The sequence below is a fragment of the Mytilus edulis genome, chromosome 10 (genome assembly GCF_963676685.1).
Source record: "Mytilus edulis chromosome 10, xbMytEdul2.2, whole genome shotgun sequence".
NCBI classification, from domain to species: domain Eukaryota; kingdom Metazoa; phylum Mollusca; class Bivalvia; order Mytilida; family Mytilidae; genus Mytilus; species Mytilus edulis.
Genome location: NC_092353.1, coordinates 53,704,537 through 53,730,912, shown reverse-complemented (window position 1 = coordinate 53,730,912; position 26,376 = coordinate 53,704,537). Strand labels below are relative to the sequence as shown.

General features: G+C 33.9%; 1 long non-coding RNA gene across 2 annotated transcripts; it reads right to left on the bottom strand.

The window, feature by feature from the left end:
* Positions 1-5,591: 5,591 nt before the first annotated feature.
* LOC139492491 (uncharacterized) lies at positions 5,592-21,636 on the bottom strand. 2 transcript variants are annotated; one of them, XR_011656859.1, is made up of 4 exons: positions 21,514-21,636; positions 10,551-10,700; positions 6,691-6,811; positions 5,592-5,863 (listed from the first exon to the last, which is right to left on the bottom strand). It is a non-coding gene; the product is annotated as an uncharacterized lncRNA (long non-coding RNA). The 2 variants fall into 2 exon arrangements; XR_011656858.1 differs by having other exon boundaries at positions 5,594-5,863; positions 6,691-6,795.
* Between the last annotated feature and the right edge of the window lie 4,740 nt (positions 21,637-26,376).

The window sequence follows — 26,376 nt, the reverse complement described above, 5'->3', positions numbered from 1 at the left end:
AAAACAAATATCATACAGCCTTATTCACAAAAGTCATCTGGCTATAATCGTGTATTTTGAACATTGGATTTACTCTTACGCTGTTTTATTGTATCATAATATTGATATTTTACTAAAAGACTCTGTATGCAAAGTACGACGAAGTTCGTTGTGTTGTATCATTAGGTTAGACATTTGATATATCGTTTGTAACTTCTGTTTCATTTTCGTTTTGTTTGAGCAAGAGACTATTTTTTCTGATGAGGCGGACCTAATACAAAAGCTGAAAAACAAAATGGAAAGAAGCAAAAATCATTCACTTACTTTAGTGTCCGCTAAAACATGTTATCCCATTTGGGGACTATGTTGAAGGCATCTCTTCCATTTAGATGACAATAACAGATACAATATAATATATTCATTCAAGTCTGCTTCATATTTTGACTTTCATTTGGAATGAAACAATGAGAGTCAGTCAATCATGAAAATGAAAGTTCTGTTAAAAATAATTAAGTTGGTTAGTTTAAACATATTTATTGATAGTGGATTGGGAAACAAGTTTTACAACTTATATTAATCCCTTTCAACTTTGCGGGGGCGAGTGCTGCCTTGTAGCGGCATTAGCCTGCTCTTTTTCGAAATCTACAAGGGTGTCTTTAACGTGCAAGAGATATAGCTCTCTCTTAACACGGGTCAGCCATTTATCGTCTCCTTCCGACGGACTATCATCGTTTCCTCAAGACCATAGTCGCAATTGGTGTCAAGGGAGCGCCGAAAATTCAGTCCCTGAAATTTTCATCCCAACGGGAATCGAACTAGGAACCTTTGTGTTAGTAGTCCGATGCTTTTTTTTTATCTTTATTATATTCACAATTCATATATACATATCACAGTTTGCATTACACATAAATGAAAACAATGTAGATTATTATTGTCCTTTCTCTGAAATGGAAAATATTCTAATTTTACATGTAAAATCTATATATTTCCTTATTTTATTTCATCCTTAAATGACTCTCTAAAAATTAACTTGCTAATACTTTAATCTTGTATTCCTTCTTTTTTTTTACTTTTTACTAGTTTTAAATAAAATAATAAAAACAACAGTTCAACTATTACAAGGAGAGAAAAAAATGCGAAATGTTTAAATACTCAAATGATCTATTTTAATTAATGTTGGTTGTTTAATAAAAAAAAAAAACGGTTGGTTTCCAGACCAGAATTATGATACATCACACAAATTATTTTAAAATTATTACAAGTATTCAACATGTATTGTCCCCCTCCTTAAAACAGTTTATTCATCAAAACACCACAAACAAAGTTTATGTATCTCTGTGTATCTTTCAATCCTTGGAATACCACGAACATGACACTTTAATTCATCATCGTCCGATTTTCTAATGTCTCTAAATCTGTAGACGTAAGACATTGCGGTTTCATATTCCGTTTTATCAGTCTCTAAATTTACATGACGCGCTTCACCACGTTTCCCTATAGTACATATAACTACCGTGTCTCTCTTTTTTAATTTCCCTATAACACAACTTCCTTCTGATCGTTGGCTGTACACAACTTTCTGAAAATGACTATCTGTACACGGACTCTTCCCTGTAATTTTTTATTTCGTAGCGATAGTTTTTATTTTGTCTATTTGTCTATTTTCTTTATCCTTAACATCCGTGTGTAAATTCCGTTGAGTTCGCGACCCTTGACACACTATACTTTCCGTTATTTCATTGTCCTTTAAATTGATTGTTTTGTCCAGCGATACACAAACCCGCTGAACAACTTTCACTACAGGTGTAATGTTTATCTTTTCGGGGGCTACTAATGGGAGATCTATCGTTCCATCGTTTAGCATATCATCACCCGATTCCATTTCCATTTCCGAATTTTCAATATTAATGTTAAGTGTCTTATTAACGTCGTCTTCTGTATTGTTCATTCTTTCTTTCAATGTTTTCATCCTTTTATTGTCTCTGTCTCTATTCGATCTGGACTTATGCTTTATTCCTCTATTGACATGTATTGCATCACCCCTTGTCCGAACAAATGAAATTCTCATTTTGTCACCAAGGTAATTGGAATTCCATGTAAATTGTTCACAATCATCTATGACACTGTTAATTAACGCAACCAAAGGCTTTTGTAATTTTTCCATTATTGTTTCCCTTTAAAGAACCTCAACGTTTCACAGCAAAAAGTAAAGTTCACAAAACAACAAATACGCACAGTATAATTCTCAAAAATGTCAGTATTTCAACTTACATTACTGTTAGATAGTCACATTTACTTATTCCGGCTGGTTAAATCCAAATCCACTAGAAATAGTAACCCAAAAACAGGAGCAGAAAATTACACGTCTATTCTCTTGTAAGGTGCATTCGACTTTTTCTCATTTATCGTCTCCTTCCGACGGACTATCATCGTTTCCTCAAGACCATAGTCGCAATTGGTGTCAAGGGAGCGCCGAAAATTCAGTCCCTGAAATTTTCATCCCAACGGGAATCGAACTAGGAACCTTTGTGTTAGTAGTCCGATGCATTAACCACTACACCACGGCGTTGTTTGGCGTTTGGTCGTTAGATGACATAATATCAATAAACTAAATAACAGTATTAACAAAAACAATAACATGAAGATGAAATCTTATGACAGAGCAACATGAACCGCAGAAAAAACATTCTAAGTCCTGAAGGGTAAGCATATCCTGATCTATACGTCATGCTGTTCGTGTCAAAACACAGTTGGTGATAAGTCTAATTATGTAATGTCACATTCGAAGAAAGGAAAACGAAAATTGGATCATATTCGTCGTCTGTGAAACATATGTTTCATAACAATCAACCACTTCATGCAGGCGTCTGCAAATTTTTCGAAAGATGACTTTAACTTCACCACTCACAATCCTTGTTTAAGTACAGTACAACATTGAAAGTAATATCCATTTATCAAGGTAATCAAGATAGGAAATAATGTCTCTGGAATATTGTATCAACTAGGACATATAACTTCTATATGCAGGAGATGCTTGTATGATTCTTCATCAACACTAGCATTTTTTTTTTGTTCTAATTTGAATCTATCTAAATAGAACCAGTTAGCGTTCACATTATCTTTACTCCCAACGATCTCTCTCGGTATAATCTGAACCACTGCGTTCACACTACAAAAAAAAAACGTAATCGATCTGACCTAATTAACCGTAAAACTGTAAACACTGTGTATAAATAGAAAATAATTGATAAAATGTATGTGTTAATACACCGATACTCATACTTGAAAAAGAATGGACGAAGTTATTGTTTCTGTTGAATGTCAAGTTCAAATTTTAATACTTGTGTTCTTCCAGTTTTTATTCATTTTAAAGCAAACAAGAGTAGCAAAGAAGTTGCATAATGAAGAAATGCTGCGGTTTATAAAAAGAAAAAAACAGAAAAACAAAAGAAGACAAAGATTTCGTCAATATATGTTCTGGCGAAGAAATTGTTTTTTTCGTTTGTTTGCACTTGCCTGTACCCGAAGGAGATATTTATTTTAATGCGGCAGTAACAAACACAGAGGAGGTCCTGCTTAAGTAGTGTCACTTGCTGCGTTGTAAATGAAAAAAGTAAATGTGATAAGACAACAAATATCATAACCTAACTATTTTCTTTAGGTAAATACATCAAGTTTTCAATAGAAAAAAATGTAACAAACCTAATTTAAGCATATAGAGTTAAATTTAAGTCTAAGGATTTGAAATTAAAAATCAAATAAATGCAAAAAAAAATTAAATCATATTTCAACAATTTACAGAGTATTTGTATATAATCGTGGCAGTTACATATATAGTTTGTTATATGAAATTGCCATTGGAATGTATTTTTGAAAAAAAAATACGCACGAAATTAATAAAGTATTATTTTCATTTTATACCACTTGTCCGTATATAAGTTCAATATCTTTAGAGTAAATGTTCAACGAAATAAATGTGCGCTTTTATGATGTTTATTCACTATAGGGTCCAATGATATTAACTTCCTCGAAATAAAAAGAAGATCCCAATACCAACAATCATGATCATCAAACTGGTAAACCACATGGATCCATCTCCTTTAACGCCTGAAAATAAAGGTTTAAACTACAGATAATGTTATTATGGTCCATGTCACTGGTACTTTATTTCACCAAAGTTTAAATTGTATAAATCTATCAAGTAGTTTTAAATTTAGGTGAAAAAATTAACTCTGAAGGGAGACTTTTTACGTCTATGGAAAAGGCGTCTAATGCTATTCATGCATATCTTTCATGCAAATCAACACGTTTTTAAATGTTAAATCAGAAAAAAAGAACTTCATCGATAAATTTAAATATTACACAGGCAAATTTTGTTCACGTAAATATCACGTGAAATTCACGTGAATTTCACGTGAAATTTTTCACGTGAGATTCACCTCAAACGAGCTTATACATGAAACTCACGTGAAAATTTTCTCGTGAATTTCCCGTGAATCTGATGTGAAATTCACGTGAATTGAGATTAACGTGAAATTCACGTGAAATTTTACATGTGAAATTCACGTGAATTGAGCCTTCACGTGAAACTCACGTGAACTTTTCACGTGAAATAAACGTGAATCGAGCTTCTTTTAAAAAAAATGAAATTAAAGTGAATTCAGCCTCAATCACACAAATTTCACAGGATTTGAGCTTATTTAACATTCTTCTTAGTCTTGACCATGTGCTCATACTTCCATCCTATTTCTACTTTCTTTGTTTCCAAATGTTTTGGTCTTAAACAAAGAAAGCAATAAAATCCTCACAGGTTATAAATAATATTCAGGGCACCTTACATGTAGTTCACTCCTAGAACTATTTTGGTTGTGTTGGAGTCTCAATCCTTATTTGTAAATAATTTATGGACTTTATAGGAGATGTTTGCACTGATGTATATTTCATTTCAGTTGATTTTTATTATGTATGTATGAATAAGTCATATTGTGTGGTCATCAGTTTTGATACAAACCAATCACATAATATGGAAAAGTACCTGCACAAGATGCCAATTCTTTTTAAGAAGGTTTTAAAGAAGAAAAAACAGTTAACCTCACAACATATGCATGTACCCATTTAAAGCGTTTCAGTGGTTGTATTAAATTTCATCATAACTAAAAGAAAATATTCAAAGAATTTGATGTTGATGGCTATTCTCGATTCATAGATCGTGGCATATCTTTAAGACACCGGTCTTTTGTTGAGGACTGCATGTTAGAACCTAAATGCCTTCATGTGTTTTTGGTTGTAGTATTCATTGCTGTCTGATTGATGTTTACCTCATATCTATTGTACTAATAAACTAAAATAGAAAGTTCTGTGAAATATAGCTGATATACAAATGTACCATATTGAAAGTCTCTGTAATTTACAATCATTTACTTCTTATTTCATATATGCAAAAATTGTTTGTTTTTCTCATTTTAACCCTGATCTTAAGGTTAATGCATAATGTTGATCTCAAAGCTTGGCTGCACAATAAGCTAAAAAAATTTGTTATATCATTTTTTTATATAAAATTCATTTTAAAACATTTTTATTTTTTACTGTAACATGTATGTTGACACAATAATTTGAATTGTATTATAATCATGTATAATTCTGAAAGTACTTGAGGTTGAAAAAATATACACAATAGTTAATTCCAGTTGGTTCACACTTCTTGAATACACCACTACATTGACTCTGTTAATAATGTTTAAGACTCCTCTTCTGCATATAATTGCTTTTTGTTCCCAAGGATTCCTTCATACATTTGCACTTATCCTCCTAAGATGTTGCTCCAATAATAAAATCCTGTAATGCATACTTAGCAATCAGACTCTTGGAATACTTCCTACAGTTCCTGTAATATAACAAAATCAGCATGTTTGTATTTGTAGTCGAGCAAAAAAGATTACATCAATTTAACATGTTTAATCTCCAATGATTTATCAAACTTATAAAAGGAGATAACTGTATTGTATTTTAAGCTTTGACATGATCAATTGGTGATTTGATGGTGATTATTATTTACCCAGTTAACATAACCAATCATGACCCATAAAACAAATACTGTCAAGCAAATAATACCAAGTCCAAGGTCAGAAAAACCAAGCCAGACAGACATGTGCACCTTGCAATCATTACCTACACCAAATATAGTTGATCTCTTAATTAATTATAGCTTGTATATACATGATATAGTATACAACGAACAGACCAAAATATGAAACTTATTATTGACCAATGAACCATGAATATCAGGTCATAATAAGATGAACCCTGCCCAGACAGACATGTACACTATACAATCAGTTGCAGACAAGACAAAAATGGCATGATTGATGATGCCAGTAATTGTTTAATCTTGGTCAAGCTCTTTTGATAATTTTCCTCAAACAACAAGCATAACACATGGGAATATCAATATGAAATAAGAATTGAAATCCTAGGAAATACAGATAATAAAATTATATTCTCATAAATTTATATGGACTAAAAATGGTAACTAAATGCCTAATTCCATACATGTATATAGCAGATTAACTCTACCATTGATCTGTTGATTGATAGTATTTTTTTTATTTTGTCAGTTTGTGTGGACTCCTTTTTAAATTTGCACAGGCATGACAGGATTCTGCATCTTTGTTATATACCATTTTGACTACAAATACTGTAACAAATACATACCAGTTTAAGTTACATGTACTGTTGCTCTAGGGTCTCCTCTACATGTATATCTAATCAATTCATTCATTTAATTGTATAGCTTCACTTCCACTTACATCTTGGGAGCTACAAATATGTAATTCTTAAAATTTAAATTCCATTAACATGATTAATTATTATAAATATATAAGCCCTGAACCTGATAAATGTTTTCCAAATAACAAGAGGCTCTCAAGAGGCTCTCAAGAGCCTGAATCGCTCACCTTAATTCTTTTAGTTAAATCTCTCATCAATGATTATTTTGGCTTTTCAATTTATTTAAATGTTTTTTGGATCGTCCTATTTTCTTCAAAAGCCAAAAAAAATAATCATTTTCTCCTATGTTCTATTTTAGCCATAGGAGCTATGTTTCTTGACATACAAGGAAATAAAATACAAAATTTATACTAGATACTCTGAAACTCATTTAGCCTAAGTTTGGCTGAAATTGATACAGCAGTTTCAAAGGAGAAGATTTTTTAAAGTAAGTTAACATGATGAACAAATTGTGAAAAAAGTCTTTAAAGGGCAATAACTCCTTAAGGGGTCAATTGACAATTTTGGTCAAATTGACTTAATTGAAGATCTTACTTTGCTGAACATTATTGCTGTTTACAGTTTATTTCTATCTATAATTATATTCAAGATAATAAATAAAAACAGCAAAATTTCCTTAAAATTATCAATTCAGGGGCAGCAACCCAACAACAGGTTGTCTGATTCATCTGAAAATTTCAGGGCAGATAGATCTTGACCTGATAAACAATAATACCCACGTCAGATTTGCTCTAAATGCTTTGGTTTTTGAGTTATAAGCCAAAAACTGCATTTGACCCCTATGTTCTATTTTTAGCAATGGCGACCATGTTTGTTGATAGATCAAAACTTCGGATACAATTTATAAATAAGATACCCTAAGGAACATTCATTTAAAGTTTGAAAGTATTTGGCCCAGTAGTTTCAGAGGAGAAGATTTTTGAATCAGTTTACGACGACAGACGACGGACGCCAAGTGATGGCATAAGCTCACTTGTCCCTTCGGGACAGGTGAGCTAAAAAAATAGGAATACAACTGAAAATTCATTTACCTTAGACATATGTCAGATTCACACAACCAACTGTTGTAAAAAATATTTGCCAAGAGCAGTGAATCGGATAATTAGGTCAAACACTCACAGAAATTTTTAGATTTTTTGGTTGACATACAGACATAATAGAGGGAAAAAATCAAATTTCTCTTTCGGTCAGACAGTCCCTAGTCAGTTTGGCACAGACTGCAACGTTAACAGAGAAAACAATGGATTTTTTTTTACAACCAATAAGTGAACATCACTAGCAAAATGACAAATACTAGTTTTCTAGATTGAACTGTTGCACATTTTGTCAGGATCATTAACAGCTGTATTGTTCTGTTCATTGTTGAAGGTCATAATAAAAGTGGCCTAAAAGTGCTTGCATCCCCTTCATGTTGAACATGGCTGATCATGATCATTTTCTTATTGGCAATCTTACCACATCTCCTTATTTTTAAATTACTAAAAATTTTCAATCTTCAACAATTAAATTCTATTCATTTACAAAACAAGAATGTGTCCAAAGTATACGGATGCCCCACTCGCACTATCCTTTTCCATGTTCCATGGACCGTAATTATCTAATTTGGCATTAAAATTAGAAAGATCATATCATAAGCAACAAGTGTACTAAGTTTCAAGTTGATTGGACTTCAGCTTCATCAAAAACTACCTTGACCAAAAACTTTAACCTGAAACTCCCACTTTCATTTTTTATGTTCAGTGGACCGTGAAATTGGGGTCAAAAGTCTAATTTGGCTTAAAAATTAGAAAGATCATCACATAAGCAACAAGTGTACTAAGTTTCAAGTTAATTGGACTTCAGCTTCATCAAAAACTACCTTGACCAAAAACTTTAACCTGGACGGACGAATGGAACCACAGACGGACGGACAAACGGAGCCACAGACCAGAAAACATAATGCCCCTCTACTATCGTAGGTGGTACTATCGTAGGTGGGGCATAAAAAATGTACACCTCTACTTTTGCATAGACTGATAGGTACTATTTCTGAGACTGTACCAAAAATATGTATTACTGGAAATCCACTTTTAATATTCAGTACTATTTTGTAACTTTAAAATTATTGTAATTTTAGGTACTTTTTTTTTTGTACTAATATAATTGGTATAGAAATAATAAAATTTGGTATAGAAATAATACCCACAGTGATCACAATATTCCATGTTGGAAAATCATAACTTTAAGAAATTTGAAATAGACAAGTACTGTAAAATACATGTACAGAATGTCCAGTACTATAATTTTTTAGAACAGAAATAGTACCTGCAAAAGTAGCAGTGAACATGTACATGTACATTGTATATCATGTAATCAATTAAAGGTAATCTGATCAGCACTATGAAGCAATGTCATTAATATTCAAAACATTCTGCCATTATCAGAAATCAAATTAATCTAAACTCCAATGACATTCTATATATATGTGCTAAACACTCAAAACTTTTTTAATACCGCAATCTGACAAAATTCATAGATATACATGTACACAATCCTCATTAAGTATAAAAAAGAAGATGTGGTATGATTGCCAATGAGACAACTGTCCACAAGAGACCAAAATGACACAGACATTAACAACTATAGGTCACTGTACAGCCTTCACAAATGAGCAAAGCCCATACCCAATAGTCAGCATACAAGGTAACTAGAGGCTCTTAAGAGCCTGTGTCGCTCACCTTGGTCTATGTGCATATTAAACAAAGGACACAGATGGATTGATGACAAAATTGTGTTTTGGTGATGGTAATGTGTTTGTAGATGTTACTTTACTGAACATTCTTGCTACTTACAATTTTCTCTATTCATAATAAACTTGGCCCTTTAGAAATGTTTAGTTACAGAGGAAAATATTTTTAAAAAATTTACACAAGTTAATTACCAAATTAATGTAAATTGTTAAAAATTGACTATAAAGGGCAATAACTCCTTAAGGAGTCAATTGACCATTTTTGTCATGTTGACTTATTTGTATTTCTTACTTTGCTGAATATTATTGCTGTTTACAGTTTATCACTATCTATAATAATATTCAAAATAATAACCAAAAACGTCAAAATTTCCTCAAAATTACAAATTTAGGGGAAGCAACCAACATTACCAAACAACCAGTTGTCCGATTCATCTGAAAATTTCAGGGCAGATAGATCTTAACCTTATAAACAAACTTACCTCAGATTTGCTCTAAAGGCTTTGGATTCAGAGATATCAGCCAAAATCTACATTTTACCCCCATGTTCTATTTTTAGCCATGGCGGCCATCTTGGTTGGTTTGGTGGGTCATTGGACACATTTTTTAAACTAGATACCCCAATGATATTTGTGGCTAAGTTTGGTTAAATTTGGCTCAGTAGTTTCAGAGAAGATTTTTGTAAAAGTTAACAGACGACGAACGCCAAGTGATGATCAGAAAAGCTCACTTTTTGTTGGTTGCTGCATCATAATTATTACAAGTTAAATGAATGCAAGTCATTAAGTACATATATGTAGTTACTACACAGCTACTTTTGCATAGGTACTAATTAAATTTCCAGTACTACATATTTTAGTACAGAAATAGTACCTATGCAAAAGTAGCTGTGTAATACACAATACATGTATTTGAAGATAAAATAAAGGATAATCTAATTATTATCAGTCTCTGGTCAGAAATGAAGCCACACAACAGCGAAATGTAAGTCTCAGAGATGCACATACAATCATTGTATATATACATTTGTACATGTATGATGAAGATTAATACTTACCATTGGCTGTCAACATACATTTTATGTACATGTGTACATGTAAAAATGGACTGTCAGGCATGGAGTCATTTGACACTGCATATAGGTTCCTTCATTCCAGTATCAGTCATAATCCATAGTCAACTCCTCTGTCCATTTCTTGTTATATTGCTGAAAGGGAGAAAACAGTATTTAGCATGTGGACACAATACTATTCAAAGAGTTTTGAAAACAATTAGCTTATAATATCCATGAATTTCTTTCTATTTGTATTAGACTTGGAATTGTACTAATTATCTACATGTATCAAATATCATGAGCCTGTGTCGAGCCTGTGTCGCTCACCTGTCTTCACTGTTGTTTTAAAAATCACAATTAATAGCATTAGATACCCTTTTAATGATTGAGGCAAAGTTTGATTAAATTTGGCACAATAACTAAAAGCAGGTCATCCCATCATTGTCATGATTGTCATCTAACAATAGTAACTGAAGACCCTCCCCCTTTTTGTCATTATTAAATTAGTTTTCAAATTGTTACCATTCGAAATTGATTTTTATACAATTTTCCCTTACACTTCAATAATAAACCCCTTTGATCTTATAATTTTACCACTTTGGTATCGAACCTTGAGGCTCAATTTCATAGAGATCCATAGAAAGGTACACTGTATGGGATTTGCTCATTATTGAAGGATGTACTGTGACCTGTAGTTTTATAATATGTTAACCTCTATGTCATTTAATCTTGGGTGAATGGAAATAATACCATATCTTCTTATATCTATATATTCGTTCAGATGTACAATGTATGAACATATACAAATGATGCACAATGTACATGTATATTATTCAAGGGTTTAATGTTTGGTTACATGTACCAGAAATCCTTGTTTTTTACCCATAATTATAACAAGGTTTAGTCCATTACACCAAAAAGTAATCCAAATCTTCCTTTTGAGGTATGGAACTTACAATGCTACATGTACAAAGTGGTACAATTTTATAGAGATCCTACACATACACAATTTATTGCCATGAAACATGAAAAATGCTTGTTTTGGACCATAATTCCAGATCAGTTTCTGCTTAAATAAAATAGTCTGAACTGAAACAAACCAAGGTTGGCAAAAAAGTGGTCAATACTAGTATTGACCATGCCAGTGGTAAATACCGGTATTTACCGGGAAATACTGGGAAATACTGGGAAATACCGGCAAATACTAGTCGATTGAAATTTTTAGTGGTCATTACTATAAAAACCACTATCTACTTGATCGATTATAAATACAATTAATAATTAATTTATATAGAAAGTGTTCAAATCATTTTTAATGCTTTCATTTCTAATTCTATTGTAAATTCAAACAGGGATCTATATAGATTAATGTGTACATAATATTATAGTAAAAGATAAAAACTTTTTGTCCCTGCTTCAAATTTCCATTTCCAGCATGAAGAAGATTTTTATCTCACAGTTAAATAGTTTTAAACAGGAAATAATTTATTGTTTAAGGGAGTCTTCATATATCAATTTTATTACTTTCAACCCATGTACTGTCAACTTTTATTGGAGGCTGTTGTTTTAGTAATTAAATTTTCACACATAGCAATGCCAGGTGATAGGTAAAAAGACCCATGTAACTTCATTTACCTGTAGTTTTATTTACCTTTAATTTTAATTACCTGTAAAATCATGATTTTGAATAAAAATATATTGATTTAAACATGTTGAAATCAAATATAAATTTGTATATATATATATATATATCTTAAGTACAATGAAGTATATATGCAATATCATAATTCATAAAAACTAAATTTTAAATCAGTAAGAATAAGTGTTATATAAATGAATAAAACATATCAAATTCATTAATTTTATAAGCTGACACATTATATTTGACTTTTTATCAAGATTTTACTTCAATTTATAGTAGAAACAACCATGAAAATTTCAATTGACCAGTATTTGCCAGTATTGACCACTTGGGGAGTATTGTCCAGGGCGGTAAATACCGGTAAATACCACTGGTAAATACCGGGGGTGGTATTTACCGCCCAACCTTGAAACAAACGTTACACTTGATATGCAACTTGTCATGGAAAAACTATACAATAATCATGATAAATCATAATAATCAGATCAATATCTTCAAGCATACATGTATATACATGTAACCCCAAAAAAAGAAATAAACTGATTATTTGCATGAACTTAGTACATACAATGTAGCTCTGCAAAAATAAAACATCTAAAGTTATTTTTTCTGAACAGAATATTTAGAGCTTCATTTGTAAACTTGTTACTGCTTGTCATAATCTAAAATAAATATATCTATAATAAGGGTGAGGGTTCGTCAATGATGTTTAACCCTTCCCCCCTCCCACTTTCTGTATATGTATGTGCCAGTCCCAGGTCAGGAGCCTGTAATTCAGTGGTTCTTCTTTGTTGCTTTGTTTGTTACCTAGGCCTAATGATATTTGTTTTTTGTTCATTTTTTTGTTTATTAATTCAGCAATTACTAGTTTTTTTGTTTTAATTTTTTACATGTACATTTGTGATTTTGGGACCTTCCTTACATGTAACATTGTAAATGTAGCTGAGTATGTGATATTGGCTTTGCTTATTGTTGAAGGTTGTACAGTGACCTTAAGCTGTTACTTTCTGTGTCATTTGGTGTCTTGTGGAGAGTTGTCTCATTGACAATCAATTCCACATCTTTTTTTATATTGTATCGTCTTGTTGTAGTTACAAAAATGTATATATCATGATTATTGATTCATACCATTTCGCCAGTGCAAGACTTACAAAAATGTATGGGAACATTTCCCTCCCCTAACTGGAAATCCCCTGGCCCTTGTGGTAGTTTTCTATAAATTGTTATCCAAATGTTTGATTAAGAGAAATCAACAATTGTTTTCCTTATGATATGGTGTTAAAGGGTATCTAATGTAAAAAGTGAGGTACAGCCACCCGCAAAATAAGAGTGTACGACAGATTAGGTATTTGTGCTGGCTTTCAGTTACTGCTAGCTGGCTAGCAAGTCTTGAAACTTGTCAGTGATTGTCCTGTGTCATGTACAAATGTACAAATGTATGTAATATTAAACTGCAACTGTTTTGTTATCTATATATATGACTTTAAGTTAATCATAGATAAGATACATGTAGTACAACATGTACAATGTATTATCGGTTTGAATCATAAACAAATATTCTTCTTGTCGCTAATTAGTGAGACCGTAAATAACGTTTTGTTTTGATAAAGTAGTCAAAAATGAGTAAAAACAATGATGTTCATTTTTTGTACATACAATGTATACGAATTGTAAAACATGAAAAGTATTTTGATAAAATTGAGAATAGAAATGTGGAATGATGTCAAAGAGACAACAAACGGTATCGGGACTGTTCGCCCCAATAACATGTTCGCCCTGGGTAAGTTCGCCCTGAGATCGTTCGCCCTACTTAAAAAATATTAATATTCAGGGCATTTAAGTTGAATAAACTTATTCAGATATTTCTATGGTATTGTAGTGTAATTGCCCCGTAGTTCTAGGGGGTTTCCCCAACCTGTCACACGGGTACTGGTACATCACCGAGGGATCCGAAGGGACACATGACATGACGTAACAGTTGGGTACTTCCAGCCTCTTCCTCGATGACATCGCTCTCTCACCACGGAACGAGCAAGGCAATGCGCCTGATATCTGGGGCTAGACGAGGTTAGCTGGGACTGACACCTTGTAGGAAGGTAAGGGCACTCTTACACTAAGCATAGCTTGTATCAACCCCTCGGGTAACCATAGAGCTCAGCGAGACAGGCCAAATAACACTTTACTGGTAGTTGCGGGTGGTTTAAATTTTGGTCCTGTAGGGGATTGGACGCCATTTTGGCATCACTCCAAAATTTTGAGTGCCTTCAGTCAAATCTAAAAATAAGTTTTTTGTCTAAGGGAGACAAACCAGGTCCGATGGTATACTTTCTAGTTGAAAGTCAGTAGAAATACATCGTTTTTGCATAGTTTTTGGGCTGAGGAAAAACTTTTTGAAAAGTTTGCTTTAGTGGTAGCGAGGTCACGTCAGCGGCGAGATTTGGTCGCCATCTTGGATTCTGTTTACAGATGTAAACAAACGGATGTAAACAAACACAAGAGCAGTTTGCTTTTATAGTGTTCCGTGTATATTTATTTTTGACTTGAGTTTTTATTGAATAAAAAATTATTGTTGATCCGTGTATATATATAATTTTGTGAATTATATTGAATAAAGTCAAATAAATTTTTATAACTTTGTAAAGTACAAAGTCACTATGCAGGGGTACATGATCAATATTAACACCTGTCCTAAGGTAATACTTACCTGCATACCTGGCATAGGGGAGGCCATAGCAGGAAGGATCATGGATATTAGGGCAAAAGGTATCCACATTGATAGAGATGTTTTATTCCAAATTCCACACTTGAGAGTGACAGAAGGTATTCTGGGTATAATTGATTTTTCACGAAGACCAAGAGCTGAGCTCAGGGAAGCTGTCCGTGACGGAGCCTGTTCTGTGAGTATGTTGCCTCCAAAGCCTGATCATGTGATTGTTGATATGGAGCCAGAGGAGTATCCTTGTTCAAGTTTTAAGGATACAGGTACTCAAGATGAGGTAGAATCATCTTGCTCAGAGGATGGAGCCTGCTCCAGTCTTGAATGGGACAAACATCGCCTGGAACAAATACAAAGTCGTTCTGAACATTTAACTATGTTAGAGCAGTTACATTGTGAACCATCACAGGAGAGCCTTTCTTCAGAGAGTTTGAACTCAGACCTGAGTGTTTGTAGCAATGAGTATCATACTCAACCACCAAGGATCAACATGGTTGCACACCCTCAACCAGACAGTCAACAGGACGGTGATGTCCCATATGACAGAATGTTCATACCGCTTAGCCAGAACTGGCATATTCAAAACCCTATAGTAGATCAACAGGAAGATTGCAACCATCAACAAGAGGTGCAACAGACTCCGCCAAGATATAAAAGCCCTGATTATGACCAACAACCAAGGTTCTTACATACACCTACATCTGACCATGTTCACTTTTCACCAAGTGTACAACATGAGCACCACTATGTCGACCAATATCAACATGGCTTCAATAGTCTTCACCGACTGGAAGTCAACAAGAGTCAACAAAGAGTGCAAATGCAACATAAAGTACAATGCCTACAACAACGGCTAGACCAGCTTCAACAAGGGGTCATTAACTATGCACAGCCTGTGCAACAACAACATCTAGCTGCAGCGCCGGTTTCTATACCTCAACAGCGGCTACAACAACAGGTTAGTGAAGTTGTTCATCAAAAACCAAATTATCCAGAACCAAGGTTTCAACCACCAAGTTCTGTACCAGAAGTTCAACAACATAAGATGATTGGTCACCCAACTTCTATGTATCAACCTCCTAGAGGTGAACCACCGCCACAAGCACCAACAAATTTAATGCCTTACAACCATCAATTCATACCTGGTTTAACGTACCCAAGTTTGGGTCAGTCACAACTATTACACGTGCCTCAGTTACCTATGCCTGGCACACAGCAGCAACCTCCCCCATCAGGAGCACCTCAGCTGCATTACAACCAACCTTCAGCAAGACAGAATGAATATAATAGTGATTACTATGGGAGACAAGAAAGAAGTGATCCTAGACATAAATATATAGGTGATTCTGACATGTCAAATGTTTCAGCATACCGCCAGTCCAGAACAAAGCGAAGGTCAGAACCTGAGTACAACAGACCTCATAAGAATCAACAGCGTGATTTCTCACCTTTAAGAAGTGTAAGGAGTTTTCCATTACACCGTAGTCGTTCAAGTCCTAGAAGGTCTAAAATGTCTAGTGACTCCCGATCAGAATCTGACACAGATGGTCAAAGTTCTGAAAGCAGTCAGGAAAGTAGACAAAAGGAGAAAATAGAGAAAAGACAATTTCTGTCCTCGATCCCGAAAACGCTCCGCTATAATGGGAAGGGCAACTGGAAAGCCTTTTATACCAAGTTTTCTAGTTATGCTAAAATGGCCGAGTGGACAGATAAACAAAAAAGGGAACAGCTCTGCTGGTGCCTAGATGATGCAGCCAGTGAGTATTACACCTTAATCCTAGAAAATAACAAAACAGCAAGTTTTTCTGATATTGTATCCAATATGAATAAGAGATTTGGTCATCAAGAATTGCCAGAAACCTCACAGGTTCAGTTCCAGACAAGTGCCCAAGGAGAAAAGGAGACCTTGGAGGAGTGGTCGGAAAGAGTGTTGACTCTCGCCACTAGAGCCTATAGCAGGTACAGTGAACAACTAATGACTGAACAGGCAATCATGAGGTTTTGTCAGGGTTGTAATGATACTGTTGCTGGAACAGAAGCTTGTATCTCTAAACCAAAGTCCATGGATGCAGCCTTGGATATGATTAGATGGTGTCAGCACACTAGGAAGGCAGTCAGTGCCATTCAGAAAACTAGCAAGAAGGAGGAGTCTCTTTCAGAGAAGTCAGTTAACTCACCAGTAGTTCTTGGTGTAGGTAGCATCAAGTCCAGTATGGATAATCGTCTCTCTCGCATAGAAGAACATATAAAGAAAATGATGTCAACAGTAACCAGTTTGGTTCAGGAACAATCAGTCAAACATGGAACCAGTCCTAATTCTAGGTCACCTAATCAAGACAACAGGTATTCTGATTATTCGCCTACTGGTAATTATGGTCGAGGGCGAGGGAATAACTCTGGGGACAGGAGATATACCAGACAGGGTTATTATAATAATGAATGCTTTAATTGTCACCAGCAAGGTCATTATATCAAAGACTGTCCAGAACTTTATGTACAAAAAACAGAAAGACAGTCAGTACAGAAAGAGCCAACATCTCAACAAGTATCTTTTGATGAGAATAACAAAGACGATTCTCATGAATCTGAAGGAGTAGTATCTGGAATCAGTACAGTTAGATCACTAGGATCAGCCAAACTCTTTAGAGTTGAAGTATATATTGCGGAAAAGAAAGTACTCGCTCTAGTTGATTCAGGTTCTGAAGTAACTATTCTTAAGGACACAATTTTTGACACTTTGGAGCCTAAGCCCTATGTTATCAAGGAGACTACTATGCATGGTGCTGGTACCAACATGACAATGCCATGCAGGCTTTCTAGTCCTATAAAGTTTAAGATTGGAGATATACAGATCAATCAACAACTGTATGTAGCTCCAGTTTCATGTGATATGATACTGGGATGTGACTTTATCATGCATAATAGAGTTGTCATGAATATAAGAGAACTAACATTAACTGTACAGAATAGGAACATGTCACTTTTACTAGAAGATGAAAATATAACTCATGAACCTAATGTCAACGTTGTTCATGGAAAGAACACTTCAGATTCATCGTCAGATAAGAAACCCAGAACAGAAGGGTCAACACAAAGGTTCCCAGCCAGCAGGCAAAATGCTGAATTTCATCTTGAAACAGTCGTTCCTCAAGTAGATTCTAACCTAGCCATGAGGGCCTCAACATCTACACAGGGATCTGAGCCTGATCAATGTAGAGACAGTAGGGTTGACAAGGTAGAATCAAGAGAGAGCCTTGGGTTTTATACTTGTCCCAAAAGTGGAAAAAGGGAGAGGACTTGTGTTCAAAGTCGAACAGACCGTAAATGTCCTGTAAAGAACTGCCAAGTAGTGGTCGATAGAAGAGACGTAAAACGACATTGTTTTGAAGAACATCTTTCTGATATCTTTCAGACCTATCATTCCAAAAGACTGATGGAGGACAGAAGATTTCACCAACATAGAGCTTATGTGGTTATGCTCCTAGCAAAATGGTTAACCAGGCAGGAAACAGTGACTGCCAAAGACTTGGTGAATTTCCTCAATGAGAAGTCTTTTGTGCCCCGTTCTACACATGTTACAGGGATACAAATTCAAGTCCATCGTACAGTTTGTAAAGAGATGGGATGGACAGACTATTTCAGATATAGCTTGCGACCGATAAACAGCCCTGCCTGTTTACTCAACTGGAGAGTCCTTACTTCAGTTCTAAACTTTTTAAGCCCTGAACAACAAGATATGGTAGCCGAAGGATTTAGCTACAATCCTAGAAATCCTCCTGAACCTGAGGAACTTGCTGAGATGAATGCCAGTTTCTGGCCAGTGTTTGTTAACAAAGCTCAAGATGAGTCAGCAATCCCTCAAAAAGAAGGGGAGGAAGACAATGTTCAGTCTGAACAAGAAGGACGTACCATAGTAATGGACGAAATAGAAGAAATTCACCATGAGAGTGAAAGTTTGAACACTGAAACATCTAGCAAAAAGAGAAAATTGCAGTCCAATATTGCTGACAATGAAACAAATGCACACCATACTCCAAAGAATGAAACCGCACTTCTCCTAGGACGCCAAATTTCACAACTAGCTGAATCCCAGGTAGAGCATTCTTCTTCACATCTCAAGTTGAGTCAGAGCCCTCAAGTTCCAACACTTGTGGTTATACAGTATGAAGGTTTGCAGTGTATGGCAAGAGTAAGTTCTGTGACGGAACTGTACAAGGTAGTAAAAGATAGATTCCCTGAAAGTGGGAATGTTTCACTGATCTGTGAGGGAACAGTCTTAGAAGATAGTGTATGTTTTGACCTGTTAGGTCACCGTCCTCACATTGAAGTGAGGCGCCTTCAGTAATAAAATTGTAAAAAAAAAAAAAAGAACAGTTTTCCCAGTTTGGGATTTAACGCCTTTGAAATTATGTTGAGTGTGAACCAGTTTTGTATTTTCTGTGATTTTTATTAGTTTTTTTTTTTTTTTTTTTTTTGCTTCACACTCTCACATGTAAAGTGTACAAATATGTTGAAAAGTTGAAACAGATATATAAGAGTGGTGTCATGACCCTGTTATTATGTAAATTTTGGTGATACTAACTATTAAAGTAGTAAAATAGTTAAATGCATCCTTATATAGAGGCACTATATATGTGGTTTTTTTTTTTGACAAAGAGTCAAATTATTTATGGTCATGTACATCCTTCCCAGTTTTGGGATTATAGACCTATAGTATTTAGTCGGTTGTAAATTATGTATAAAGATATACATGTACATGTTAGTTAGTTTCATTTGGAAATTCAGGGCGGTATTAATGAACTTGTCATTTAGACATTGAGATAGTTTTATATTTTGAAGTATGATTTTTGTCAGTTAAGGTCTGAACAGTTGATACATGTATATGTATGTGAACATTACACAGAGTCAGGGTTTTTAGACGTGTTGAGCACGCAGTTTATTGTCTTGTAATGAGACCCATGTCCAGGACTGTATAAGTTGGAATAGCATATGGCTATGGTCGACCTGGAGTTCGGCTGTTATTTGTCCTGAAGAACCTGTTGAGGTTGGCACCCTGTGGCAACTCTGGTGTGTAAATTGTTGGGAGTTTGGTACTCCATAGATAAGATAGCTGTTCAGAGCTCGATTTTCATATGTTTATTTTTACATGGGTAATTAAATTATTTTTTTTTTCCTTGGGAAATATTAAGTTTTGTCAATTTTCCCCTTATCCAGGATTAAGGGGGGTGGATACTTAGGATACCCTGTGTCATGGTTTAATTAGTAAAAGACGTTGCCAGTCTTCCCCTTGGGAGTTTTAGTAAGATATACAGTCGTTTTTGTCGGAACTGTAGTTCCTCCTTTTTAAGATGGAGGGGGGTGTAGTGTAATTGCCCCGTAGTTCTAGGGGGTTTCCCCAACCTGTCACACGGGTACTGGTACATCACCGAGGGATCCGAAGGGACACATGACATGACGTAACAGTTGGGTACTTCCAGCCTCTTCCTCGATGACATCGCTCTCTCACCACGGAACGAGCAAGGCAATGCGCCTGATATCTGGGGCTAGACGAGGTTAGCTGGGACTGACACCTTGTAGGAAGGTAAGGGCACTCTTACACTAAGCATAGCTTGTATCAACCCCTCGGGTAACCATAGAGCTCAGCGAGACAGGCCAAATAACACTTTAGTATATATTCTTGAAATTTATGGAAACAGGGAAATATTTAAGTGTATGGCTTGTTTAGGATCATTAAAATTGTTCAATGACAAAATAATTCGGATCACTGATTATTGTGATACTAGTCTTTTGATGGATTATTAATAAAAATCAAACGTTTTGTTTTTGATAAAATATATAGCTGGAAATTAATAAAAACAATGATGTACGAACTGTAAATCATGAAACATGTATGTTTACATGTTCATTTAGTATTATACTCTGAAAGTATACGTAGTAATCAATAAAGAGAAATAAATTGTATTCCAGTATTTTACTCTGTAAATCAAAGCGAAAATGATAAATTGATTGCGGGAATATAAACATGATAAATATTCTGTCAATTTTTCAACAAACTTTAACATATTTCGTTCAAATACTTAAAACTATGAAATCAGAACAATTAGAAAAAAATAAAAAAATCAGGGCGAATGGACCCTGGGCGAACAGGAATCAGGGCGAACAGATACCAGGGCAAACGTGAATCAGGGCGAACGGACCCGGATTCACAACAAACAGACAGTTTATTTATTATATATGTCTCTGTTATAATACTGCATGAATTGTAACAGTAAACAAATATCAATAAAGATATTAAAGTACGTACTTAAACAAAATTAAAGGGAAAATAATTTTTTGTTTGCAGCAATACACATATTCGCCGAATTTTTCAACATTCTTTGCCATACTCTGTTCAAATAATAAACATTATGCAAGTAGACAACATATAAAAAAAAATCAGGGCGAATCGATCATAGGCAAACAGGTGCTTGGTCGAACGTGAATCATGTCGAAGGGACACTACATGTATAATTTGATGTAAGTCACTGTACCAAACTCGAAGATGAAAACATTCAGTCATTGCAGATTTCTGTTTATTCCTGCACTATTAAATCATTTGTTTGAGTTACCTGTAGTATATCCTCGAGTATTTATTAATATTCATAGCTCCTTGGTATTAGTTGTCTTGTTAAATTAGCTAAAACAAGTATTATTGTTGTTGACAATCGGCTGCGTCCTTCTCTTCAAAACGCGTCATAATCTGTATCTTTCAAGCGTTTTTAAAAATCCGAATCCGGATCCGGACTAGAGATTGGAGGATATCTTGCTGATGGTCAAAGCATTTCTCCATGTTAAAAAAATGTATCCCCATTCTTTTGATATATACTATACAAATTCTTGGAACATATAAATAATTATTTCGTTTATAAGCATCCTTACAAAGGAGCACCTCCACATGAGGGGGAGGACAGGGGGTACCCTTCTCCCTTCTCCCACCCCTCTTCTCTTTTCTCCTACCCCCGTTCTCCTTTCTCCCATTAGAATAAAACATCTCCTTTTGAGATATTTTTTCTTGAAATATTAGAAAAAATTTTAAAAGGAGAGATATTTTATTTTTTCTCCTTTCTCCAACTTTTTCTCCTTTCTCCCACCCCCTTTCTCCTTTCTCCTACCCCCTTTCTCCTTTCTCCTACCCCCTTTCTCCCTGTCTCCCTTACCCCTGTCCTCCCCCTCCCACATGGACAACCCTTAAATTAAAACCCTTTAATTTATAAAGTATAATAACTTTAATAGTTAACTATAATTTCAATTAATGACTAAGGGACTGTTATATTAGTTAGCATAATCACAGATTATGACTGTGATTTAATTATGTAAAATAATATATATATAAAGATAAATGTTTAACTTTAATTCAATGAGAAAATTATAACCCAGCCTTGTCTATTTAAAAATTAGCAATTCAATTACCACACATTTAGCTTTCAAATACAGAGGCAGATCCAGAAATTTTCATAAGTGGGGGACCACTGACTGCCTAAGAGGGGGCCACCCAAGCCACGCTTCATTGATTCCCTATATAAGCAACCAATTTTTTTCCCCAAAAAATGGGGGGACTCTGTTAAAATAATATTTTACTGTCAGTCAATTAGTTTTCATAACATACATAAAATTTAGAATGGAAGTGGGAAACAATTGTCAAAGAGACAACAACCTGTCCAAATAGCAGACAATAAACAGCCTACTAATCCATCTATTAAAGACACTATGTATATTAAAGACCATAAATTTATTCATTATAAATAAAGTTAAAAAGATAATTAAAAATTTGAAATCAGTTCTAAAGCAGATTTTATGAGAAAAAGGGGGAGGGGGGGGATTTACCACATTCCCACGGTACCTTTTCTTTTTACAAGTCTTCTCACACTTTTTCAATATCCTGGACCCATATCTGTCAATTATTGCAACTAATTATTTACTTTGCCTTTTTTTCTGTAACTATTTTCCTACATTGATTGGAAAACAATTCCCATAAGAATGGGGACACTCAAAATTTTGCATTAACTTTTTTCCAGAGTTAATATGGACAATACTAAATAAACTACTTAAAATATACCTAATATTTAATACCAAAAATTATAAAAACTAAATAAAGATAAAGCTTTTAACATGTTTTAGTTTAAATTTTCCCAATTAATTGACAAACCCGGACAACTCATCAACTCTTAATGAAAATTGAGAAATCTTTTACAGTATAAAAAACAGTATGGAATATTTGTAAAGTGTACAATTTAAACAAATAAATTGCTATCTAGTCAATACACATATAATACCTGATATAATATTGATCAATATTTTACTTCCTTAATTTGGGTGAGGGATCAAGTTATTAACATTCACCACTTTTATATTGCATGTTGTCAATCAAACATTTTTGATATTTAAAAGCATAGCAGTTTTATACTGCACTTTAAATATACTCTTAAGAAATTTATAAACATTTAAATTTACATTTATTAACAAAGTATAGTACAGATAAAATTCTTTTCTGTATACTAACTGTTTTTATTCACATGTCCTACTGTTAAAGTTATGTGCAATCCAAATTGCTCACAAATTTTCTTGACATTCATTAGTTTGAGGAAAAGTTTTATGCACAGTCAAAAAGGGAGATAACTCATGTTTGGAAGTAAATGATATATATATTACCCTTTTGTTCTTTGCAATTATGGGAAGTAAAGAATCTATGACAGTTACTGTGAGTGAGTAATCTATTTCATAAGTTGGAGTCACCTTCAACATTTTTTAAAAGTATAAAAGTAAAGACATAAGATGTGTAAAAGTAATTAAATTTACTAATTAATAATTATAGTAATATTACTAGTAAATCAATTAGTCCATCAATATAATATATGCATCTATGAATTTGAAATTCAAATAAAAGATACACATACATGTATACAAAATTCCAATTTAATGACTCTACTAGAGATATATATATAAAAACAGTGATAGAAAATATAATTCAAAACCAACATGTTTTTGTAGTTGCATCTAACCCATTATCAAGGGAGGATAAATATTAATCATTTTCTTGAGACACAAAGAATAACAGCTTTGAAATGATTCAATTTTGCAAAAAGGAAATTGGAATGAATAATAGTATGTGTAAAATTCAGGTGAATTTGTTTCTCATATTGCATAAATTTAACTCAATAAATTTAAATTTGTCTTATTAACTCATGGTTTAATTCAGATAAAATGAAACATAACTTTCACAGGGGTTTTGATTCATGTTAATTTCATTTGAAATTGTTCACGTAAATTTAACGTGAAATTTTTCACGTAAATATAACATGAATATTTTCACATGAATTTCACGTGAAATATTCACGTGAATTTCACGTGAAATTAGAATTTTTAAAATTAAATAGATTCCCAGGGAACATATGATACATATAATACAAGGTATGAGATGTTGTGAAAATTTTTGATTTTCAGTTAATTTTTTATAACTTAGACACCATTTATATTTTTTCACGTGAAATTCACATGAAATTTTTACGTGAAATTCATGTGAAATAATTTCACGTAAAATTCACGTGAAAATTTAATGTGAATTTCACGTGAAATCTCTTCACGTGAAATTCACGTAAAAAGTTAACGTGAATTTCACGTAAAATCACTTCACGTGAAATTCATGTGAAATTCACGTGAAATTAACGTGAAATTTATGTGAAATTCACGTGAAATGAGATTCACGTGAAAATCACGTGAGCAAAATTTGCCTGTGTAGTCTAGTTTATTAAGCCAATATGGTGGTGGTTAATTGAGACAAATACATTCGGAATCGTCTCCTCCGTGCTCTTTGACTTTTTTTGTTGCCTTGTTTTTCTTTTTGATCCAATAGTCACTAGTTGATCTGTTGTGGACAAAACGCACCTCTGGCATACACAATATTAATTCTAATATGGATCATAGCGGATTTTATAAGATACATCGCTTTGGTCAGCTAATTCGTGTTGGTGACCATGATCATAATAAAGCGTCGACTTCAGTCCTTCTTTTTCATTAGTCTTTCAGGAGAGTTTTCATTCACGGAGCACCACCCTTACAATGAAGCCTGCATCCTATAAATATACATGTGCGTTCTTAATAACTTTTAAATATATAAACGCTATAATAGCGAATGCTACTTAGCATGTACAAATATATCAATACAAAACCGGCGCGCCATACGTACGCATTTTAATATCTATAAAAAAGAAGATGTTGTATAGTACAACTCTCAACAAGAGACCACATGACATAGAAAAAGCAACAAAAGTACCCGTACAGCCTTTAACCATGAATAAAGACCATGCCGCATATTCAGCTTTAAAAGGCCCCGATATTACAACTGTAAAACAATACAAACGAAAACAATAACGGTCTAATGTATGTACAAATATAACATAGTCAATCAAACTAACGAGTTGTTGTCGTGTGTTGATGTGTTACTTGTTGGTTTGGATCTACATAACTTAATCAGTTTGATAAAAAGGCCAAGTAGTGTGGTGTTATAAAGAGGCAATAGTAGTGTATCGCTGTTTAATCGTCATAAGTCGACTTAACTAAAACAAATGCAATTCACTAAACCAAAAACAGAGGGAAACACATAACTATAAGAGGGAAACAACAGAACAACAGAAACAATGATCTGCTATAAAAACAAACGCCAGCATACATATAAACTTATATATTTGGTAACTTTTTTGTTTATAACACTTGAAAATAAAAATGTTACAATCGGGAATGCCGGGAGTTTTATTTCCTGTTTGATTCAGCGTGGCCTCTCTAAAGGACCGGGAGATCTTTAATGACTTGAAACATTTGTATCTTTTTTTGTGATTTTTGTTGAAGCTAATTGTACTTTACAGGATGCAGTTACCGACAAGTCGTACAAACGGACGGATCGACGGTGGACGTATGAAAGGGTGCCAAATCGCTTTATACTGCATGCCATTGGAAAATATCAATGATAATTCAGGTCATAGTGTCAAAAAAATCAAACACGATTAAAAACCAAACAATAAAAATAAACGTATAACAGACACACCACCGAATTACAGGCTAATGACTCGGGATAGTTAGACTGTGCCTTCGTATTGCACGTGATATAAACCATTTTAAATATGTAATTAGTAGTAAATGAGTTAATTGTATGGGTAGTACGAACATTGCCAATGATCTGTATATGTTAACAGGGTTGATATCGATATGAATCACGGTTGCAAAGCTAATATCAACCCACATTTTAATTTCGTCATTGAACGCGAAAAATAAATCTATTTATCTAGGTTACCGTATCTAATTAAAATATCCCATATCACACACGGTGTCAACCAACATAATCGCTCAAATAGAGCTGTTTGAATTTTTATCAAAATTTCGAGATGAGTTGTATGAAATTGATCAAAAGTTAACATTTTTTCGAAAATCTTCAAAATAAG